Consider the following 21,522-nt stretch of genomic DNA (forward strand, 5'->3'; position numbering starts at 1 on the left):
TGCTCCCCGAGTCAAATCATTCTCCTCAAGTCGAGCCCCGCTCCTCGAGTCGAGTCATTCTCCTCAAGTCGAGCCCCGCTCCTCGAGTAGAGTCATTCTCCTCAAGTCGAGCTTCGCTCCTTGTGTCGAGTCATTCTCCTCGAAGTCAAGCTTTGCTCCTTGAGTCGAGTCATTCTCGTTAAAGTCAAGCTTCGCTCCTTGAGTCGAGTCATTCTCCTTAAAGTCGAGCTTCGCTCCTTGAGTCGAGTCATTCTCCTCGAAGTCGAGCTTCGCTCCTTGAGTCGAGTCATTCTCCTTGAAGTCAAGCTTCGCTCCTCGAGTCGAGTCATTCTCCTCAAGTCGAGCTTTGCTCCTCGAGTCGAGTCATTCTCCTCAAGTCGAGCCCTGCTCCCCGAGTCAAATCATTTTCCTCGAGTCGAGCCCCGCCCCTCGAGTCGAGTCATTCTCCTCGAGTCGAGCCTTGCTCCCCGAGCCAAATCATTCTCCTCGAGTCGAGCCCCGCTCCTTGAGTCGAGTCATTCTCCTCGAGTCGAGCCTTGCGCCGCGAGTCGAGTCACCCTCCTCAAATCAAGCCATGCTCCTCGAGTCGAGTCACTCTCCTCGAGTCATCCCCCTCGAGTCGAGCATCACTCATCAAGTCATTCTCCCCGAGTTGAGTCTTGCCCCTCGAATCGAGTCATACTCCTCGAGTCGAGCATCGCTCCTCGAGTAGAGTCATATTCCTTAAAGTCCAGCCAATCTCCTTGAGTCGAGCCTAGCCCCTCGAGTTGAGACTTGAGTCGGCTCCCCGAGTTGAGCTTTGCTCCTCGAGTTGAGACTTGATTCAGTCTCCTCGAGTCGAGCTTCGCTCCTCAAGTCGAGCCTTGAGTCAGTCTCCTCGAGTCGAGCTTCGCTCCTCCAGTCGAGCCTTGAGTCGTTCTCCTCGAGTCGAGTCCCGCTCCTCGAACAAACAGCTGGAGCAACCTGAAGAACAGGTTAGCCAAAGCAGAGACCCACGCTCGCGCCTGGGGAATAAGGGCCGATCTTCCGAACGCAGACGAAGAAGCGTCACCGAGGCGGGAATGACGGATGCCCCGTGAGACCGACTTATGCTTGATGCGTGGTCAAACTTTTAGCGTTTATCCCCGAGCAGTCGAAGCCCTCCGGTGCGGCAGAGCCTTCCGCCAGGTGCCACTCCGTCTTCTCGAAGCATCAGCCCGCAGCATCAACCTCCGTCTTCGAGACCTCGGAATGAGCACGCCTTTGCAAAATGCAAAAGTGCAGTCGCCTTCCAAGCTGGCCGAGACGGAAGCCATGATCTTCCCCTAATAAGTCACGATTACACAATCGTCGCCTTGCTAGACACCGTCGAGTCCCATGGACTCCGGATTGATGATATTATCAAGCAAAATGCCATCGAAGAAAGACTTGGGCATGACTTCGCCAAAAGATCAACGAGCCGCGACACGCCGGGCCGCCTCTACACAAATGCGTGTCCCGCTTGCCCACGCATGTCCCCTTTGCTCCGGGGCTAGAGCGATGGACGCAAACGCGTCTGCCTCGCCCGCGTCGAGCTACGTCTCCTATCCGCTTGGATCCTCCTCCACGTGTCGATCACACACTCGTGTCGAGAGAAACGGAAGAGCGAGAGAGAGCACTAGCATTCGCAAGAATATTCTCTATGTTCACAAAAGCTTCACGACAGCGAAGCCCTGGGAGATAAATTTTCCTCAAACACCCGGCGGAAACAACTAAAAGTTCACCGCCCGGGGCCTCCCGAGCGATAAACTTGGGGGGCTAATGTTGTCGGTCGTTTTCGAAAAACCCGAGACGCCGAGAAGACGCGCCGTTCAAAGGGCCGATGGTCAGGCCGGAGGTCCTGAAGAGCGGCAAGCCTTCTGTCACGAGTCGACTGACAAGTCCTCGTGCCAAATCCTCACGTTCCTCGAGTCGAGCCTCGGGTCGCTCCTCGAGTCGAGCCTTGAGTTGTTCCTCGAGTCAAGCCTCGAGTCGTTCTCCTCGAGTCGAGCCTCGGGTCGCTCCTCGAGTCGAGCCTTGAGTTCTTCCTCGAGTCGAGCCTCGAGTCGTTCTCCTCGAGTCGAGCCTCGAGTCGTTCCTCAAGTCGAGCCTTGAGTTGTTCCTCGAGTCGAGCCACTCTCGTCGAGTAGAAACCTTCATATTTCGCATGGCAAGAATGGTATTCGAAGACCCCTAAAGGCCCGCAAGAGTCCGGCAAGACGAGCCATTCGCCGCGCGCACAGCAAGCTGCGCCGGCCAGCCGCGCAGCAAGCAGCGCGCCGCGCCATCAAGACAGCGCGCCGCGCCAGGCAGGCGCGCGCCGCGCCAAGACGCGCCCGCGCCGCGCGCTCCATGCGCCGCGCACCCGCGCGCCGCGCCAGATGACCCGCGCGCCGCACCCCCTGCGCCACGCGCCGCGCGTTGCGCGCCGCTCTTTGTGCGCCGCGCGCGCCGTGCGCCTCCGCTTGATGCCACATGCGTTCCTAGTCCCACATGGACGAAAAAGAAGCCTTCTAAGGCCCCCAAACACCTATAAATACCCCCTCTCATTGAGGGGAAATCCATCCCATTCTTTCTCAAGGAACTTGAGACTTCTCTCTGCTTCTCTAGATGCCATCCTTGGCCTGAAGCGGATTCTCCACGATTTCTCGCTCTCGGAGATTCTGAAGCGCTTTCCGGGGACTCCCGAGTGCCGCCTCTCTTGATCGAGCGATTAATCTTGAGCCCACGAGTGCTCTAACGGTTTTCTACTGAAAATCGCCTACGCGTCTAGCCCCCTAGACGCGTCCGCCATTTCTGACAAGAAATCGCCTACGCGTCCGGCATTTCCGACTAGGAATCGCCTACGCGTCCGGAATCTCCGCCACAACAAGGAACTCTTGACTTAGAGTCTCCCACGTCTCCAAAAGAGAGAAAACACACATTCTCTCTCGCATACGCGATCACCGAAGTCCTGAGACGCCGCCGAGGACTCCTCGAGCCCCGTCTCCTTCATCGAGCACGCTTCTCCACCAAGGCTCCGCGCCTCACACAGCGTCCTACACGCTTGAACTACGTTCTGACCTGATCCCATGCACGGGTACGTAGGCGGCCGACAACCAAGGCACGGTCACTCCTCCTCCTCACCCCCTACCTCTCCCGAGAGGCGGGTTGATCGGAGAAAACCCTAGCTCGAGACTATCGAGTTCACACTCTTGGCCCGGGTGCGATCACTTGGTCCGGCCTTGGATCGAACCGCCCGAGGTTTTAAATAGTTGTTCATTTTCGTGCGACAACATTGGGCGCCTATAGCCTTCTAGAAAAGGCTTCTAGAAGCTTTTCCATTTGTTCATGACAACATGAAAAAGGCCCATTAAGAATTTTCAATAAAATTCTTATGAAATGAAATTAATTCACCAGGCCCAATTATTTCAATATGGCCGAGTGACATTAAGTCATCAAATGAACTTGTCAAAATTTATTGACATCCATTTCATCCTATGTCTCAAAAGACAAAAATACCCTTTTGACTATTTTCGTTATCGTTTTGACTTAGCTTCCAGTTTAACTGTTCCTATCGATGCGATTCGTGACAGTGACCTCATGGACCCAAATGAACAAAGCTTGAGCTAAACACTTGGACTCAAAAGTTCACAAACCTTTTCCAAGTTTAGCTTAATGCCAACTGACTCCACTAAAGAGCTAACACTGAAAATCTCTCGGTTCAAATGAATTTATTTTCTACTCAAGAATTCGACCTAATTATGATGAGCGGATCCACTGAATATTATCTATGTTTACCCTTCATGAATGTCATCAGCTAGTCGGGATTTACTAAATTACCATTTTACCCTTCTAGCTGTTATTTCCTCAACTCCTTTGTCGCTTGTGAATAAGTTAGAAACAATGTATTGACGAGGAGCTAACAAGTCACATTGTTTCATCCAAAAGAGTCAGGACTCAATTTGGACACTGGCCAGTTCATTTATTCACACTCCAAGGAACAAAGCATGAGGTGACATATACATTGCATTTCAGCAATCTTGTACATGAATTCCATATCTATGAGAACTTCACAAAGTTACTCATGACATTCTCACAACTTAGTACTTCACCAATAGGCCCTGTTCGGAATCACATAGTGAGTCCGAACTCTGACTTTCTCAAATGAGAATACTAAGCTGTGAAATGGCATGTCTCATTTCAGGATTAAGGTAAGCATGATGCAATTCATACATAGTGACTTCGAGACATAAGAGGTTAAATGGTTTGTTCTTATCTTGTCTCTAGAAGTGCACTGGTCAATTCAGTACCTTCGGAAGATACCTAGAAGAACTATAGAGTCTCCAACTCTCAATGCCTCATAACCAGACATCATAGATTCTTCTAACAATCATACTGAGGTCAATAGTCCTTTGACCCTAAGATTGTGAATATATCGTTTTAAGCAAACTACGAAGAGTTTGTTCATGCAAATCTACATTTGTCTCTTCGTAAGTTGGGTAGAGGCCGAACCGCTGGCAAAGATCACCGAGGCAAACACGACGAGCTTCATCTGGAAGAACATTGTCTGCCGCTTTGGGATCCCCGCGTCAATTGTGACCGACAACGGAAAGCAATTCGACAATGCGCGCCTCCGAGAAATGTGCGAACAGTTGGGCATTAGCAAGACTTTCTCTTCTCCCCGCCATCCTCAAGCCAATGGTCAGGTAGAGGCGGTCAGCAAAACGATCAAAGAGAACCTGAAGAAGAAGCTGGAAGAAAGGAAGGGGGCTTGGGCCGACGAGCTTCCCATGGTCTTGTGGGCGTACCGAACCACCGCTCGAAATGCGACCGGCGAAACCCCTTTCGCTCTCGCATTCGGCGTCGAGGCCGTGGTACCCGTCGAAACCAAGCTGCCGACCCTACGCATAGAGGAGTATGAAGAGGCCGCCAACGATGACGCGATCAGGCTCGAGCTAGACCTCGTAGATGAGAAGAGGGCGGACGCAGTCACCCGCCTTGCCGCACAAAAGAGGAAGGTCGAGAAGTACTACAACTCCAAGGTCAAGCTGCGAAAGTTCGCCGACGGGAGCCTCATCCTTAGAAGGGTGTTCCAAAACACCAAAGTGCAAGGTGCGGGAGTGCTGGGTCCCACCTGGGAAGGCCCATACCGTGTACGCCGAGCCATCCACAACGGCACGTATGAACTCGAGAACCTGGAAGGACTCGTGTTCACACACCCGTGGAACGCGGAGCACATGCGGCAATACTACCAATAGAGGCGCCGCAACCCCGACCTATAATTATATTCATTTTATTTTCGGTTTTTGCAAAGACAATTTCATATTTCAAGTACGGCCAACGGCCTGGGAATGTAATTTTTAACTATTTCAACATTATAATTTAATTACATTTCGCTTTGACACTTTTACTTTATTGTATTACAATTTCTCGTCTCCTCTACGAGCACCCAAGAAACTCGGGGGGCTAACGGGGATAAGATGAGGATAACAAACTCGTTTTTTCGTGTGACACGCTCGCGCAATAACACGTTTTACGCGCCGAAAGGTAGCAAAACGCCAACAAATCGGATCCGCACACCGGACCTCCGACCCTCGGGCGGCGCTCTCGCACGATTCCGCGCCCCGCACACCAGACCGTCGATCCCTGCAGTCAAAACCCAAAATGTGACACGCGTACAAACAAGTACCACGCTCACTGGGAACTGCGTCCACGACAAGCTCGTCCCGATACGCACACCGATAGGTAGCATACTCGCACGCGCCGATAGGCAGTGAGTCACAGATGGATGGCCGAGAGACGCTCCCGTCGGGCGAAACTGGTCTAGCCAGCGTCCGCGGGAAACTTCGCCGCTAAGTGTGGCAGTAAGTCGTGCAAACCGGTTACGCTAGATATAGTAAGCCGAGTTCATAAGACACGCATTAATCAAACTGCGCGAATCGATTGCGCTAAGCATGGCAAGTCGAGAAAATAAGATGCGCAACAAACGAAAAAGCTTTAACTAAAGCAAACAATGTTGTACGAACAACCCAACAAGGAAAGTACGAGAGTACGTCACATGTCAAACATAACAAAAATCCAGAAGAAAGCTTAAAGCAAGAGCTAAACAGGTGCGCAAAAAACCAAAGTAAATTCGACTAGTCTGAGCCGAAGTCTATCTGCTCTTCGTCATCCTCGAGGCGAGGAGCGCCCAACCCGTCGGTAGCCTCTCCGTCGAGTGGACGGTTCGTTGATTGGGCGGCCTCCGCAGGGTCTTGGGGGTGCGGGTCGTTCACCTCTGGTTCTTCATCAAAAGGAGGGAACATGGTATTAAAAAAGGAAAAGGTTGTCCCTCGAGACGCGTTCTCCTTCGCGGTCGTGTCTCGGACTCGCCTGGCCGCTTCGTAACGAGCCGCCTCCAACGCCAAATCCCAATCGTCCTCCAAGTCCGTCTTGGATCGCACGGCATCTTCCTTCTCCTCGACGAGGGTCTGCATCTCCGCCCGCAAGGTGTCCCTCTCCCTCTCGACCTTAACTCGAGCGATCTCGCTCGCCGATAGTCGAGCATGGACGATGCTCAGCTCCGCATCCCGGCTCGAGAGTGTCGCCTGGAGTTTCTTCGTCTCCCCCAGAAAGGTGTCAGCCGCCTGCTCCGCCTTCTCCCGAGACGGCTGCTCGGCCACACGAAGCGCTTTCTCAGCGGCCAATTCCCCACGAACTCGCTCCAAGTCCTCCTCGAGTGCCTGAAACTCTCGGGTAGTGCGGGCCCCCGCTAGGGCGGCAGCGTGCGCGGCCGCCGTACTCACCTTCTCCTTATCCACGATCTGCATGCGCCGCAACAGATCTCGGAGAATGCGGTCACTTCGCTCTTGGCGCGCGAGCATCTGTGGAAACGAACGACATACGGATAATCATAATAAGCAAGACGATTACACGTGAGACGAGCAAACGAATCATACCTTTCGGGCATCTCCGATCCCGTTCTGGAAATGCTCAAGATCGCTCGTCGTCAGTAGACCCCTGAAATCCCGCAGGGAGGTTTCGAGGATCCCTCGGGAGCACTGGTCCCTCAGCTCTGCCGCCTCTGCTAGGAGCATGGAGTCCAAGCTGTCTGACACCGCCGATGTATGGGCGCGTTTGTGGCCGGATGGTGATCCGAGGGAGGCCGACGACAACAGTCACTTGTTGGAGGAGATCGCCTCGTTCCTAGCCCGCGATGGCGACCCCCCGCGGCGGGTCTCGTCTGGGGGACGAGCCACGATCGTAGCATCGTCGGTGGGCGCCACTCTCGGCACTTGTGTGCGCGGTCGATGTCGTCGGGCCATGGTACCTACGTAGGAGAAAGTGCGTCGGTCAGTTAAAACATAACGATAAGAATAGATAGTGGAAAAAAACGATAGAACGATGATGCATATTCGGTTAGTACCCCCCGCGTCGGATGGGGGAGCAGACGAACCCCCCGCTTCGGATTCCGGACCCTCCACGGTCTCCGCTCCGGGCGTGGAGCACTGGGAGTCTTCGTCAGCGGGCACGAACCACCCGGTCGTCGCCATAAGGTCCGGGGACTCGAAAAGCGACCCTTGCCGCCTCGAATCAGGTACCGCTCTGATCACGAGCGCGAGGTCGGAGCTCTCAATGCCGTAGTCAGCCGGAAAGTCGGCCGCGGGGCCGAAGGTGAGAGGTGCCGTCCCGAAGGTAGATTCGGACACCCACACCCAGGGGTAACGGTGTTTTGAGGTCAGCTTGGTGAGAATGGGAAACCGCTTCTGGTGCTGAACCTTATAGAAGCCGCGTTTCCCGGGGACATGAAGACGAACACGAGGTTCCTGATATCGTCGGCCGTCACGGCCCGACCCTTCGCTCGGTGCAGCATCATGTGGCAGGCGGCCACCATGCGGTAAAAGGATGGAGACATCTGGGCCGCGTGGACGTCGAGTCGGGCTAGGAGATCCTGGATCACGGGCTGGAAAGGCAGTTGCAACCCCCCGCGGAAGCTCGCCTCATGAACGGCGGCGTACCCCTTCCGAGGGCGAGTCGGGAGATTATCGGACAACGGTCGCAACAGCGATACGGCCGGTGGAATGTGAAACCGCTTTCTCAAACCCTTGAAGCTGGCGAATGAGAGAGAACTCGGGAAATCGATGCCGGAGCAATCAAAGCCATCTTGAATCGCCGTTTCCCCGAGGGGAAACGACGAGGTTCGCTCTTCTTCCTGCGCGGTCAAGCTTCTCGGGGCGACCGGTAGGGCACGACGACTCAACGTCTCGCCCGAACCCTCGTGGTGCCCGCTAGAGTAGCTCGCTCGGGCCATGGTGTGCGTGCTCGGCCCATTGGGGCCCGTTGCCCGGGTGTTGGCCACGGGAGGCGACTCTGTCGACACGTCCGGCCCGGTCGTGGGCCCGTGACGTGCGTCGGACGATGGGTCGGCCATATGACCTCCGTAGTGTGCGCCCAGCCCAAGCTCGCGGTTCGGCCCAAAGTTTTGCACGGGAGCCAAGATCCTTACACCTAGGCGCTGCCCAATGGGCCCTAGGGCTTGTGAGGAATCCAAGTCTCTCCCACCTAGGCCCGGCCCAATGGGTCCTAGGGTTTGTGCATGATCCAAGCCTCTCCCACCTAGGCCCGGCCCAATGGGCCCTAGGGTTTGGGAAGGATCCAGACTGGCCGCCCCTTTCCCTCCAGCGGTGGACGGCCGGCGCGCCTTGTCTCCGGCGCCGGCATCTCCGCCTGCGACGCCGGCCGCCGCGGCGGCGTCCCCCCGTCACGCGCGCGCCCCTGCCCGGCTGGGGCTGGTCCACCTGAGCCGCCACGGCCTCCGGCCACCTGCAACATGGCCCCACCCGAGGGGGTGGAGTCTTCCACGATGCCGGCCCGGCTGGGCACGGTCCCTTCCACGCCGGCGCCGGCCCCATCGGCCCTGTCGGCGTGCCCCACGCCTGGGCTCGTCGCGCTCACCTCCGCGAGCGCCTTCCGGGGTTGGGCTCGCCACAGATGGCGCCGACCAAGCCAGGCAAGGCCTCCCCGGCAATGGCGCGACCTCCCTCGGCCCCGTCGGCCCCGCCAGCGCGCTCCTCGGCCGCATCGGCCCCGTCAGCGCGCGCCCCGGCCGCGCCATTGCCGACCTCGGCCCGCTCGGCCGACCCAGCATCGCCAGCGCGCACCCCGACTACGCCGGCACTCGCCTCAGCCCTGCCGGCGCTGCCCTCGGCCCGCTCGGCTGACCCAGCCCCGCCAGCGCGCACCCCGGATGCGCCCTCGCTCGCCTCAGCCACGCCGACGCTCGCCTCAGCCACGCCGACGCTCGCCTCAGCCCCGCCGGCGCTGCCTTCGGCCGCTGGGTGCTCGTCCTCGCCCGCCAACCAAGTTTCCACCGCGGGAAAGTCCTGGTCGCCAACGCCCATCGTCGCTCGGTCCGAGAAAATCAAGCCTAAAGTCGGGAGAGAAGGGTGATCGACCGGGGGCGGTGAAAATCGATCTAAGAGATTGTCTAATGTCTCGCAAGGATCGTCAAAAAAGAACGAGATGAAATCCTCGGGGGGCCCATTGACCGACGTGTGATTGGGCGACCCCATTGGCACGTGTAACGATGAACACATCAACGAAAAATATTAAAATAATGCCTAAAGAGGGCGGGCTTACCAGTTATTGGCGAGGTGGTTCGACGAGGCGACGGAGGTCGGAGTTGCTTGAGTTTACCACATGGGCTGCGCCCGATGCCAAACTCGGGGGGCTAATGTTATCGGCCCGACAAGGTCCGACTACGCGATCAACGTTTCGGGCGGCCGGACAAGCTCACCCGGCCAATGGCCGGCCCAGTTCACTCGGCCATTGGCCGGCCCAAGCACTTCACTCGGCCAATGGCCGAGTGAGTCTCAACCGGCCCTCTATGTTCATTCGGCCAATGGCCGAACGAGTCCCCAGCCGGCCCAACAAGTTCGCTCGGCCAAGGGCCGAGTGAAGCCTTCTGCCGGCCCAACAGCTCACTCGGCCAATGGCCGAGTGAGTCCTTTCTCTCGGCCAAGGCTTCAGGCTTCTCACTCGGCCAGTGGCCGAGTGAAACTCATCCGGCGTCCAGCCCTTCGCTCGGCCAATGGCCGAGTGAGCCTCCTTCGACGTTCAGCAGTTTGTTCGGCCATTGGCCGGGCGAACCTCCCTCGGCGGCCAGCTCTTCACTCGGCCCTCGGCCGGCCGAGCCTCACTCGGCCAATGGCTGACTCAACCTCACTCGGCCAAGGGACCCTCAAAACGTCCCTTGGTCGCCTATAAATACCAAGGTCCCTCCCCTGGTCCAGGTAATCCATTCTTGAGTACTGAAACGCTGTCGAACTCGTACATCACTCGTTTCTCTCAAGTCTCGGCCTCTAAACACATAAAACCCTCTACAAACCACCTCAATCCTACTAATGTTGAGCATCGGAGAGGTAAACAGAGGCAACCCCTCTGTTTCCCCTTTGTAGTTCACACCTTTCTGCTTGCTTTCCAGGTGCTTGGACGAGACAGACACCACCTACAGCTAAGGGACGGCTTGGGATACCAAGCCCGACACGCTCGATTCAAGACGAGACCACTTGGTCCGGCCTTGGGTCTGACCGTCTGTGACTCCTAAATCGTTGTCCGAAAAACTGCGACAACAACATGTACCTGTCAGGTACTACTTGATGAGATTCTGATGAGTTAGGTTGTGTTTCAGTTGGGGTGAGAGCAGTTCTTACTGATGAGGTAGAAGCATCCTCACCCAATTTTTCTTCAACACAATTTTGCTTCTACGTTTTACATCTTTCATAAAGTTCTCCTCAAGGAAACGAGCATTCGTGCTAACGAAAGTCTTATCGTCCTCGGGGCTATAGAAAATGAAACCTTTGGTTTCGTTTGGATCTCTAACAAACAGACACAACCTACTAGCCAACTTGTTAGTCTTTTGCTTCAGCACGTGTGCGGGGCAACACCAAATTTTGATGCCCCGCACACCAACTTGTTAGATGGAACTTGGTTCAGAATATATGCGGCTGTTTCGAGGGCATATACCCAAAAGGAAAGAGGGAGTGATGAGTAACTTATCATTGATCTAACCATAAGAGTTCGGTTTCTTCTCTTTGACACTCCGTTTTGTTGAGGTGTGCCAGGTGCGGGAAGCTGATAAGCGATATCGTCTTCTTTAAGAAAGTCATCGAACTCTCTAGACATATACTCACCTCCTCGATCAGATCAAAGGGTTTTGATCACTTTGCTAGTTTGCGTTTCCACTAAAGCCCTAAAGACCTTAAATACGTTAAAGGTCTCAGATTTGTGTTTGAGCAAACAGACAAAACCGTATCTTGCGTAATCATCAGTAAAGGTAACAAAGTATTCGTATCCTCCACGTGCCTATTGACTGAGCGGACAACATACATCAGAATGTACTAGTTCCAGCAACTCAGTGGCTCTTCGACCCTTATCGGAGAAAGGTCGCTTGGTCATTTTTCCTTCTATGCAAGATTCACAAGTAGGTAGTGAACCTATTGCAGAGGCTTGGAGTGGACCGTCCCTCACAAGTCTCTTAATCCTGTCTAGACTGATATGACCAAGTCTTAAGTGTTGTCGCACGAAAATGAACAACTATTTAAAACCTCGGGCGGTTCGATCCAAGGCCGGACCAAGTGATCGCACCCGGGCCAAGAGTGTGAACTCGATAGTCTCGAGCTAGGGTTTTCTCCGATCAACCCGCCTCTCGGGAGAGGTAGGGGTGAGGAGGAGGAGTGACCGTGCCTTGGTTGTCGGCTGCCTACGTACCCGTGCGTGGGATCAGGTCAGAACGTAGTTCAAGCGTGTAGGACGCTGTGTGAGGCGCGGAGCCTTGGTGGAGAAGCGTGCTCGACGAAGGAGACGGGGCTCGAGGAGTCCTCGGCGGCGTCTCGGGACTTCGGAGATCGCGTATGCGAGAGAGAATGTGTGTTTTCTCTCTTTTGGAGACGTGGAAGACTCTAAGTCAAGAGTTCCTTGTTGTGGCGGAGATTCCGGACGCGTAGGTGATTCCTAGTTGGAAATGCCGGACGCGTAGGCGATTTCTTGTCAGAAATGGCGGACGCGTCTAGGGGGCTAGATGCGTAGGCGATTTTCAGTAGAAAACTGTTAGAGCACTCGTGGGCTCAAGATTAATCGCTCGATCAAGAGAGGCGGCACTCGGGAGTCCCCGGAAAGCGCTTCAGAATCTCCGAGAGCGAGAAATCGTGGAGAATCCGCTTCAGGCCAAGGATGGCATCTAGAGAAGCGGAGAGAAGTCTCAAGTTCCTTGAGAAAGAATGGGATGGATTTCCCCTCAATGAGAGGGGGTATTTATAGGTGTTTGGGGGCCTTAGAAGGCTTCTTTTTCGTCCATGTGGGACTAGGAACGCATGTGGCATCAAGCGGAGGCGCACGGCGCGCGCGGCGCACAAAGAGCGGCGCGCAACGCGCGGCGCGTGGCGCAGGGGGTGCGGCGCGCGGGTCATCTGGCGCGGCGCGTGGGTGCGCGGCGCATGGAGCGCGCGGCACGGGCGCGTCTTGGCGCGGCGCGCGCCTGCCTGGCGCGGCGCGCTGTCTTGATGGCGCGGCGCGCTGCTTGCTGCGCGGCTGGCCGGCGCAGCTTGCTGTGCGCGCGGCGAATGGCTCGTCTTGCCGGACTCTTGCGGGCCTTTAGGGGTCTTCGAATACCATTCTTTCCATGCGAAATATGAAGGTTTCTACTCGACGAGAGTGGCTCGACTCGAGGAACAACTCAAGGCTCGACTTGAGGAACGACTCGAGGCTCGACTCGAGGAGAACGACTCGAGGAAGAACTCAAGGCTCGACTCGAGGAGCGACCCGAGGCTCGACTCGAGGAGAACGACTCGAGGCTTGACTCGAGGAAGAACTCAAGGCTCGACTCGAGGAGCGACCCGAGGCTCGACTCGAGGAACGTGAGGATTTGGCACGAGGACTTGTCAGTCGACTCGTGACAGAAGGCTTGCCGCTCTTCAGGACCTCCGGCCTGACCATCGGCCCTTTGAACGGTGCGTCTTCTCGGCGTCTCGAGTTTTTCGAAAACGACCGACAACATTAGCCCCCCAAGTTTATCGCTCGGGAGGCCCCGGGCGGTGAACTTTTAGTTGTTTCCGCCGGGTGTTTGAGGAAAATTTATCTCCCAGGGCTTCGCTGTCGTGAAGCTTTTGTGAACATAGAGAATATTCTTGCGAATGCTAGTGCTCTCTCTCGCTCTTCCGTTTCTCTCGACACGAGTGTCTGATCGACACGTGGAGGAGGATCCAAGCGGATAGGAGACGTAGCTCGACGCGGGCGAGGCAGACGCGTTTGCGTCCATCGCTCTAGCCCCGGAGCAAAGGGGACATGCGTGGGCAAGTGGGACATGCATTTGTGTAGAGGCGGCCCGGCGTGTCGCGGCTCGTTGATCTTTTGGCGAAGTCATGCCCAAGTCTTTCTTCGATGGCATTTTGCTTGATAATATCATCAATCCGGAGTCCATGGGACTCGACGGTGACTAGCAAGGCGATGATTGTGTAATCGTGACTTATTAGGGGAAGATCATGGCTTCCGTCTCGGCCAGCTTGGAAGGCGACTGCAGTTTTGCATTTTGCAAAGGCGTGCTCATTCCGAGGTCTCGAAGACGGAGGTTGATGCTGCGGGCTGATGCTTCGAGAAGACGGAGTGGCACCTGGCGGAAGGCTCTGCCGCACCGGAGGGCTTCGACTGCTCGGGGATAAACGCTAAAAGTTTGACCACGCATCAAGCATAAGTCGGTCTCACGGGGCATCCGCCATTCCCGCCTTGGTGACGCTTCTTCGTCTGCGTTCGGAAGATCGGCCCTTATTCCCCAGGCGCGAGCGTGGGTCTCTGCTTTGGCTAACCTGTTCTTCAGGTTGCTCCAGCTGTTTGTTCGAGGAGCGGGACTCGACTCGAGGAGAACGACTCAAGGCTCGACTGGAGGAGCGAAGCTCGACTCGAGGAGACTGACTCAAGGCTCGACTTGAGGAGCGAAGCTCGACTCGAGGAGACTGAATCAAGTCTCAACTCGAGGAGCAAAGCTCAACTCGGGGAGCCGACTCAAGTCTCAACTCGAGGGGCTAGGCTCGACTCAAGGAGATTGGCTGGACTTTAAGGAATATGACTCTACTCGAGGAGCGATGCTCGACTCGAGGAGTATGACTCGATTCGAGGGGCAAGACTCAACTCGGGGAGAATGACTTGATGAGTGATGCTCGACTCGAGGGGGATGACTCGAGGAGAGTGACTCGACTCGAGGAGCATGGCTTGATTTGAGGAGGGTGACTCGACTCGCGGCGCAAGGCTCGACTCGAGGAGAATGACTCGACTCAAGGAGCGGGGCTCGACTCGAGGAGAATGATTTGGCTCGGGGAGCAAGGCTCGACTCGAGGAGAATGACTCGACTCGAGGGGCGGGGCTCGACTCGAGGAAAATGATTTGACTCGGGGAGCAGGGCTCGACTTGAGGAGAATGACTCGACTCGAGGAGCAAAGCTCGACTTGAGGAGAATGACTCGACTCGAGGAGCGAAGCTTGACTTCAAGGAGAATGACTCGACTCAAGGAGCGAAGCTCGACTTCGAGGAGAATGACTCGACTCAAGGAGCGAAGCTCGACTTTAAGGAGAATGACTCGACTCAAGGAGCGAAGCTTGACTTTAACGAGAATGACTCGACTCAAGGAGCAAAGCTCGACTTCGAGGAGAATGACTCGACACAAGGAGCGAAGCTCGACTTGAGGAGAATGACTCTACTCGAGGAGCGGGGCTCGACTTGAGGAGAATGACTCGACTCGAGGAGCGGGGCTCGACTTGAGGAGAATGATTTGACTCGGGGAGCAAGGCTCGACTCGAGGACAGTGATTCGACTCGAGGAGCGAAGCTCGACTTCGAGGAGAATGGGTCGACTCGAGGAGCGGGGCTTGACTCGAGGAGAATGACTCGACTCAAGGAGCGAAGCTCGACTCGAGGAGAATGATTCGACTCAAGGAGCGAAGCTCGACTTCGAGGAGAATGACTCGACTCAAGGAGCGAAGCTCGACTTCGAGGAGAATGACTCGACTCGAGGAGCGGGGCTCGACTCGAGGAGCGGGGCTCGACTCGAGGAGGATGACTCGACTCAAGGAGCGAAGCTCGACTTCGAGGAGAATGAGTCGACTCGAGGAGCGGGGCTCGACTCGAGGAGCAAAGCTCGGCTTGAGGTGAATGGCTCGACTCGAAGAGCAAAACTCGACTTGAGGAGAATGACTCGACTCGAGGAGCGAGGCTCGACATCGAGGAGAATGACTCGACTCAAGTAGCGAAGCTTGACTTCGAGGAGAATGACTCGACTCGAGGAGGTTTAGGTGCGCCTTGTGGCGGCTTCAAGTGCATTGCGATTAGTCATCACATGCAACACCTTGTGGTGACTTAGAGGGCGTCGTTAGAGACGGCTATGTACGTTGTCTTAGGCATCGTAGGCACGTCGTGAGGGATGGCCGAGATGCGGCATGTAGGTTACTTAGGTGCGCCACGAGGGATGACTTGGTCGCGCCATGTAGGCGTCTTACGTGCACCATGTAGGCGTCTTAGGTTCGTCGCGAGGGACGACTTGGTTGCGCCATGTAGGCGTCTTAGGTTGCGCCATGTAGGTATCTTAAGTGCGCCATGTAGGCGTCTTAGGTTGCGCCATGTAGGCGTCTTAAGTGCGCCATGTAGGCGTCTTAGGTTGCGCCATGTAAGCGTCTTACGTGCGCCATGTAGGCGTCTTAAGTGCGCCATGTAGGCGTCTTAAGTTGCGCCATGTAGGCGTCTTACGGGTTGCGCCTTTACGCGTCTTACGTGCGCCATGTAGGCGTCTTAAGTGCGCCATGTAGGCGTCTTGGGTTGCGCCATGTAGGCGTCTTACGGGTTGCGCCTTTACGCGTCTTACGTGCGCCATGTAGGCGTCTTAGCCTGCATCTCTGGGATGGCTTATGGCGCGCCGCGGAGGCGTCTTAGCCTGCATCTCTGGGATGGCTTGTGGCGCGCTGCGGAGGCGTCTTAGCCTGCATCTCTGGGACGGCTTATGGCGCGCCGCGGAGGCGTCTTAGCCTGCATCTCTGGGATGGCTTATGGCGCGCCGCGGGGGCGTCTTAGCCTGCATCTCGGGGATGGCTTACGGCGCGCCGCGGAGGCGTCTTAGCCTGCATCTCGGGGATGGCTTACGGCGCGCCGCGGAGGCGTCTTAGCCTACATCTCTGGGACGGCTTATGGCGCGCCGCGGAGGCGTCTTAGCCTACATCTCTGGGATGGCTTATGGCGCGCCGCGGGGGCGTCTTAGCCTGCATCTCGGGGACGGCTTATGGCGCGCCGCGGAGGCGTCTTAGCCTGCATCTCTGGGATGGCTTATGGCGCGCCGCGGGGGCGTCTTAGCCTGCATCTCGGGGATGGCTTACGGCGCGCCGCGGAGGCGTCTTTAGCCTGCATCTCGGGGATGGCTTATGGCGCGCCGCAGAGGCGTCTTTAGCCTGCATCTCGGGGATGTCTTACAGCGCGCCACTGAGGCGTCTTACGTGCACGCTTGTTCCCGTTTTATGTTCGGGTGTTTTGTTTTGATAGAGCGTGCTTTCTTTTTGTGGAGCGTACTTTCTTGAGGATTTTGAGCGTACTTACCATTGCCTATGTCACTAGCCCCCCGAGTTTTGGGTTTATAAGTGTAATCTTTGATGATTGAAAATCTTTGATAAAGTGAATTTTGAAAGAAAAACATCGAACTTTATTAATATTGCAAAAAATTTGAAATCCTAAAACGTTGGCTCGTAGGCCTTATTGAATGTTTAGAAAGCAAGGAAATAAAATGGGGGGAGCGCTGGCTAGTGGTAGTACTCTCTTCAAGTGTTCCGCATTCCACAGGCGATAGATCGGTGTCTCGTCCGTGTATGACCTGGTAGACTCTGTGGGGTCCCTAATGAGGTCGTCGTTACCTTGCACTTGGGTGTCATGCAGGTGTCTTCATGGACTCCGCGGAGGACCTTGGTCGACTCGACGCTATCTCTGAGCTGGGAGATTGTGTTAACCGTCTTTCTAGCAGTTTTTCCATCGATTCCTTGGATGTAGCATATTCTGGCCTGGGATTGATCTCCAGCTATGGTGCCGATTCCATCCTCGGTGGGGAACTTCACCAGTAGGTGGTATGTTGAAGTGATTGCCCTTAGCTGGTTCAACGTGGGTCGCCCAACGATTACGTTGTAGGGGGACTCTTGGTCGACCACTAGGAATGGGACCATGTGAACGACTTCAATGCCTCCGGGAGTTCCGAAGGTGACCGGTAGATCGATGATGCCTTCGGTCATGACTCTGTCCCCAGTGAAACCGAATAAAGGTGTTTGGGTCGGAGTTGGGCGTAGCCCCCCGAGCTTCATGCGCTCTAAGGTGGACTTGAATATTATGTCGGCAGCACTGCCGCTGTCGATGAGAACCCTTTTCACCAAGTTATTAGCCACTTGGGCTTTGAGCACAATCGCGTCATTGTGCGGATGCACAACTCGCTTGGCCTCTTCGTTGGTGAAGTACATCGTCTCGTGAGGTACGGACGGAGGTTCCTCGTAGGTAAGGTTGACGTGCATAGCAGCGTCTCCTTGGGACGCGGCCCTCAGGAATTTCTTCCGCTGTCGGGCTGAGTCTCCATCTTGTGGACCGCCCAGTATGGTGGTCACAACGTGGAGTTGTGGATTGGCGTCGGCGGTAGCCGTGGTTCGGTCGGCAGAAGCGGCTGCTCCTCTTCCCTTGCCAGATTGTGGTCTGTCTGTGGTGGGGCCCGCAGTGCTAATCATGCGTAACACGAACTCTTTCAGCTCACCCCGTTGGATCAATGCCTCGATCTGCCTTTTAAGACTGTGGCACTCGGAGGTCAGGTGACCGTATTCCTGATGGAACTCGCAATATCTAGACTGGTCGCGAGTCGCGGGGTCTTTGCTCATTGGAGCCGGGGGAGTGAACTTGTCATGCGCCAAAGCCAGGATTTGATCCGGCGTCGTGTTCAACGGTGTGAACGACGAGTAGCCCTTAAAGTCTTCCGCAAGTCGCGGCTTCTGGGGCATCGGAGGTCGGCTATTAAAAGTCTGACCTCCTCTGTTTCGCCTTTTACGGGAGCTGCCTTGCTCGTTGCTAGGCTCGTCTCGGTGGTGAGGGCTTTGATCATTGCCCTTGCGACCATCGAGGTAATCTTCGACTCCCATGAAGGTCTTGGCTCGAATCATTAACTCGGCCATGGTAGAAGGGACACGGCCGACGATGGACTTAAGGAAGTCACTTGTGCGCAAGCCTTCAGTGATGGCAGTGATTGCGTCTTTGTCGTCAAAGCGGTCGACCTTATTCGATTCTTCAGTGAATCGGGCGAGGTATCGTCTAAGAGACTCGCCATCCTCTTGCCTGATTGACCACAGGTACATCTTGGTCTTCTTTTGGACCATGGACGTAGCGAACCGTGCTAGGAACATGTCCTTCAGGTCTTTGAACGATCGGATGCTTCCCGGCCTTAAGTTTTTGAACCACTCGAAGCCGGGTCCGGCGAGGGTAAGACTAAAAGCTTGGCACATGGCACCGGGAGCGACACCCTGCATCGTCATCCAAGTTTCATAGTGTTGGATATGGTAAGCGGGATCCGCTTTTCCATCATATGGAGCAAGGTTCGGGAGTTTGAAATTTCCCGTGCATGCCTCGGCCAATATCTGAGCCGTGAAAGGCGATGAATTCTCCTCGACGACCCCATAGGCACTTCCGCCTATTCCGTGTTCTCGGAGATCTCGTACTTCATTTCGAAGATTATGGATCATAGTGATCACATCGAGACCGGTAGTCGGAGTAACTCCCTGTTCGGGAGGAGTCACCTGTCGTCTTTCATTTGACCCTTGACCCGTGCGGCGGTTCCCGTTAGTTGGGGCTGCTACGGGGATGTTTGGCCGAGAGCTTAGTCGCTCTCTTAGGTCATCGCCACGCTCGATGCGTTGAGCAGTGAGATGGTCCCTAAGATCAGGGCTTGTCGTACGGAGGCGCAGGCTTCGTCTGCGACGACGCACTCTCCGCGTGCCCTGACTTTTCGCGACATTCTCCCTTTGACCAAGTCGGTCGAGGGCTGGACGTCGGGAGTTCCCCTCTTGAGGAGCAGTCGGCGCGTCGCCTGTTCGGGGTAAGGGATTTGATGGACCGGCTTCAAACACGGCGGGGTGTTCCCCGTCCTTCGTGAGAGAAGTCTCGATATCCTCCGAATCGCCAGTACCCGCGTAATCAGGGTCGCGGTCGCGGCTTTCCTCGTTGAGGTTCTCAGGATCCCCGTTGGGGATTACCGTGTCACGCATAGGTTGCTTCGCAGCCAGTCGGCTGTGGTACCTCGCGTTCTTTGCCTTTAGTTGGCGGACATTCTCCTCCAACTCCATGATGCGGTGGTCCCTGCTATCTAGAGATGGAGATGGTGAGCGGGTCGAGCTCTCTTCATGGAGCGACTCTTCGTCACCATGCGCTCGGGAGCGCAAGAAGTACTTTTTGGTCCCAGTGACGTTATCGGGGTTGTTAACGCCCTCAGAACGTACGGGTGGTTGGCTACTCATCGTTTCTCAAGTTCGAGAAAGTTGAGTTTGTAGAAGAAAAGAAGAAGATGAACAGAAGGGATTTCGGGCTGAACAGGTCGGGAAGTCCCCTCCTTCTAGCGCCAAAATGTTGTCGCACGAAAATGAACAACTATTTAAAACCTCGGGCGGTTCGATCCAAGGCCGGACCAAGTGATCGCACCCGGGCCAAGAGTGTGAACTCGATAGTCTCGAGCTAGGGTTCTCTCCGATCAACCCGCCTCTCGGGAGAGGTAGGGGGTGAGGAGGATGGGTGACCGTGCCTTGGTTGTCGGCTGCCTACGTACCCGTGTGTGGGATCAGGTCAGAACGTAGTTCAAGCGTGTAGGACGCAGTATGAGGCGCGGAGCCTTGGTGGAGAGGCGTGCTCAACGAAGGAGACGAGGCACGGAGGAGTCCTCGGCGACGTCTCAGAACTTCGGAGATCGCGTATGCGAGAGAGAATGTGTGTTTTCTGTCTTTTGGAGACGTGGAAGACTCTAAGTCAAGAGTTCCTTGTTGTGGCGGAGATTCCGGACACGTAGGCGATTCCTAGTTGGAAATGCCGGACGCGTAGGCGATTTCTTGTCAGAAATGGCGGACGCGTCTAGGGGGCTAGACGCGTAGGCGATTTTCAGTAGAAAACCGTTAGAGCGCTCGTGGGCTCAAGATTAATCGTTCGATCAAGAGAGGCGGCACACGGGAGTCCCCGGAAAGCGCTTCAGAATTTCTGAGAACGAGAAATCGTGGAGAATCCGCTTCAGGCCAAGGATGGCATCTAGAGAAGCGGAGAGAAGTCTCAAGTTCCTTGAGAAAGAATGGGATGGATTTCCCCTCAATGAGAGGGGGTATTTATAGGTGTTTGGGGGCCTTAGAAGGCTTCTTTTTCGTCCATGTGGGACTAGGAACGCATGTCGCATCAAGCGGAGGCGCACGGCGCGCGCGGCGCACCAAGAGCGGCGCGCAACGCGCGGCGCGTGGCGCAGGGGGTGCGGCGCGCGGGTCATCTGGCGCGGCGCGCGGGTGCGCGGCGCATGGAGCGCGCGGCGCGGGCGCGTCTTGGCGCGGCGCGCGCCTGCCTGGCGCGGCGCGCTGTCTTGATGGCGCGTCGCGCTGCTTGCTGCGCGGCTGGCCGGCGCAGCTTGCTGTGCGCGCGGCGAATGGCTCGTCTTGCCGGACTCTTGCGGGCCTTTAGGGGTCTTCGAATACCATTCTTGCCATGCGAAATATGAAGGTTTCTACTCGACGAGAGTGGCTCGACTCGAGGAATAACTCAAGGCTCGACTTGAGGAACGACTCGAGGCTCGACTCGAGGAAGAACTCAAGGCTCGACTCGAGGAGCGACCCGAGGCTCGACTCGAGGAGAACGACTCGAGGCTTGACTCGAGGAACAACTCAAGGCTCGACTCGAGGAGCGACCCGAGGCTCGACTCGAGGAACGTGAGGATTTGGCACGAGGACTTGTCAGTCGACTCGTGACAGAAGGCTTGCCGCTCTTCAGGACCTCCGGCCTGACCATCGGCCCTTTGAACGGCGCGTCTTCTCGGCGTCTCGGGTTTTTCGAAAACGACCGACAACATTAAGTGCCAGAGATATGTTGATTTTATTATATCGAAGTATTCAGATAGTTTTATCCTCTTTGAAATGGCATGTCTCATTTCAGGATTGAGGTAAGCATGATGCAATTCATACGTTGTGACCTCGAGGCATAAGAGGTTAAATGGTTTGTTCTTATCTTGTCTCTAGAAGTTTGCACTGCTCAATTCAGTACATTCGGAAGAAGAACTATAGATTCTCCAACTCTCAATGTCCCATAACCAGACATCATAGATTCTCCTGATAATCGTACTGAGATCAATATTCCTTTGATACTTAGATTACGAATATATTGTTTTAAGAAAACCATGAAGAGTTTGTTCATGCAAATCTACATTTGTCTCTTCATGTGTTATTAGGTTTGTTTATGGACTAAAGACTAAGGTTTTATTATAAATATTCAGACAAGGAAG

The sequence above is a fragment of the Urtica dioica genome, chromosome 7, assembly GCF_054948205.1.
Source record: "Urtica dioica subsp. dioica isolate 48M chromosome 7, U.dioica_male_clone48M_v1_H2, whole genome shotgun sequence".
Classification (NCBI taxonomy): domain Eukaryota; kingdom Viridiplantae; phylum Streptophyta; class Magnoliopsida; order Rosales; family Urticaceae; genus Urtica; species Urtica dioica.